The sequence below is a fragment of the Herpailurus yagouaroundi genome, unplaced genomic scaffold (assembly GCF_014898765.1).
Source record: "Herpailurus yagouaroundi ecotype Mexico unplaced genomic scaffold, PumYag 182, whole genome shotgun sequence".
NCBI classification, from domain to species: Eukaryota; Metazoa; Chordata; class Mammalia; order Carnivora; family Felidae; genus Herpailurus; species Herpailurus yagouaroundi.
The window spans coordinates 29,398,452-29,401,578 of NW_024412413.1; positions in this window are offsets into that span (position 1 = coordinate 29,398,452).

Below are 3,127 nucleotides of genomic sequence, written 5' to 3' on the forward strand. Positions count from 1 at the left end.
GGCTAGTTTTAGAGTTTCCTGCAGAATCTCCCAAGCTGTTATTGGACATGCAATGCTTCTTGACTTTTCTCCCGTCCTGATCCCTCTTCCTTCACCTCCCTTTCCCAGGAGTTGGTACCAAGGCATTGCTTCATGATCTGCATGAAACACTGCATCTCAGACTCTACTGACTATGGAACTCAACCTGTAATTGGTATCAGGAGCGATCCAAGGAAGCAGGAGATACGTAGGGGTTTTGTAACTGGATCGTTTGCTGCCCAGATAGCAAGAGAGACTGGTATTTTGTGGGCACAGATAGCCTCTGGCACAAAGTTATAGTCTGACATCTTTTAAAATTTCCACCGACGTGACCTGGAATGGTATACTAGTGTAGCAGCAGAAGAGAATAAGTGCATTCGCTGGTGCATTTTGTCAATAGTTTGAGAAATATGGGGAAAACGGTTAATTATAAGGTCAGTGAAATTGAGTAGCTTTTTCGCAGTTTAATTGACTCTCTAGAAAATGATAACAAGCTGAGAGCGACTAATCACCAATTGAAAGCTAATATGAAAGTCAGAGGGCCATTTGGGTCGCATGCGTAAAAGCTCTCATTTGCTGTAGAGGGAAGGGAAAGGACACTGAAAAACAGCCTGGAGACTTAATCATTAGAATAACCGAGCTAAAAGAAAGTTTCGACTGTCAAACAGTACAGGTCTGCTGTGAAGTTCAGGGCCCTAATTGGGAAATAATGACATCATAACATTGGGATAGGGCTGTTTGTTACACAGTTCCATAGGTCTGAACTGTGGGTACAGCAAGGCCCAGCTAGGTCTTTTACTTAAAATCTAACCAGACCCAAATCAAGATGCTGATAGGACTGCATTCCCTTCTGGAGGCTCCAGGGGATGAATCTGCTTCCAAGCTTATTGAGGTTGTTGGCCAAATTTAGTTCTTCACGGTTGTGGGACTGAGGTTGTCATTTGTGTGTTGGCTGTCCACTGGAGGTCGCTCTTAGCTCCTAAAGGTCACTCTGGTCTCTACATGTGGGATCTTAACTTCAGAGCCCGAAGCAGCAGTTCATTGAGTCCTTATAACATTTGGAATCTTTTAAACTCCCCTGTTTCTGCGTCTTTCTTTCCTTCTTCTGGCACATCTCTGTGACTCTGCTAGAGAATGTTCTCTGCTTGAAAGGGTTGGTATGATTAGATTAGGGCTGTCTAGGTAATCCCAGATAACCTCCTGATTTTAAAGTCCAGCTTCATAACTTGCATTGGTTAAGTCCCTTTTGCCTTTGAACATAACATATTCACAAGTTCCAAGACTTAGAGCGTAGACATTTGAGGTGCCTTCTATCTTTCACACATGTCCAATTTCTGTATCCAAACCAATTTTCAGACCCAGTTATATTGACTGTAGAAAAAGCAGTGTTCCCAGGAGGGAATATCTTGCAGTACCTTGACAAATGAACATGGTAAAGATTTTCCTCCATCTAGTCCCAAAAGTAACGATGGCTCTTTATGCCAGGGACTGTACATTGGGAAAAGGGCAATGTTCGTACACTCGGAAGACTACCGAACATAAGAGTCATGACCCTCCTGTTTGAATGGGGGCATATGGGGCCAGGACATAAACAGAGTTCTGGCCAATATCCAGCCCACAGCAGGTCCACTGAATCCATAGACACATGGGTCGTTATTTTCTCACTTTCTGAATGTATAATTGGGACAGATGTACTTACTTATCGGGATAACTCTCACATCTAGCCTTTGTCCTGTAGGGTAGGAGCTATCATAGTGGGAAAGGCCAAGGAGAACCCTCTGAAATTTCCCCTTTCCAAGACTGTGAATAAAAAAGAGCATCTCTCCATGCAGATGGTGGCTACAGAGCTCAGCCAAAAGCTCATAAATTGTTTGATAAGTAACTAGCACAAGTGCCCACATATCATTAAATCAGACCAGGGTGATGTTAAAAAAAAAAAAAAAAACACAGTGGGAATGGTCCTATGACGATGAGGACTGCCAGTCATTGCATAGCAGACCAATTTAGAAACTGCAGCCTGTTAGAGCATTGGAAAAGCCTGAGAAAGGCACTGCCGAAGCTCTCCAGCTTCTCCGTGTAGACAGCCCACGGGATGCCCTAATAATCAGTCTGCACCCAAACTCTGAGTGCCTCTCAGACCAAACAACCCGCTACATGTATCCTAGCTGTGCAACCAATATTGTTGGTGTGCACATAACTAAAGTTCCTCCATATTCTGATGCTAATCCGCTCTGTCCTGGGCATTATGCTCTACTCCTCAATATGCGTTCCTCCCAGATCAGTTTGAACAATCAAGGTCAGTCCACTGGGCTGACGAGGGGCCAGCCCTTCCACCGCATTCACAATGTATTCTGAATCCAACCACTTCTGATCGTCACCACTATCATCCTTCTTTAAGCCACAGTTTCTTTATCTGTACTTCTTCCCTAGCCTCTTATCTCTACTCCTGCATTTGCCCCTATAATTGATTCTCTGCAGGCAGAGTGATCTTTTTCAAAATGTAAATCAGATCACAACACTCTTCTCTTCAAAACCATTCAATACTTCCCTTAGAACAAAATCCAGCAACCTTACCAAGGCCTGTAAGACCCTTCATGATCTGCCTTCCTTGCTAACTTTCTAATTCAGCTCCTTACATAACCTATTTTTGGTATTCTGTTCTAGCCACTTTGCCTTCCACAGAGTTTTCTTGAACATGCCAGGTTCATTTTTGGCTCAGAGCTTCAGATTTGTTCTCTCTGTATAGAAACAGATTTCCTCAGATATTCACATGGCTCCCCTCCTTCAGTTCACTCAGGTGTCTGCCTAAAAGTCACTTTCTCAGATACTCCTTCTCTGCCCACTCAACCTGAAATTCCTCCTTTAAAATATACATATTCTTCCTTCTCCTTTACTCTACTGTGTTTTTGTCGCTAGAATTTGTCATAATCCAACATTAAATGTTTTGATAATTTGTGTATTTTTGGTTTCCTCAACTGGAATACAAACTCCACGAGGGCAAGGGTTTCATCTAGTTTAATGCTGTAGTATTTAAAAATACCTAGAGGGGCGCCTGGGTGGCTCAGTCGGTTGAGCATCCGACTTCGGCTCAGGTCATGATCTTCTGGTC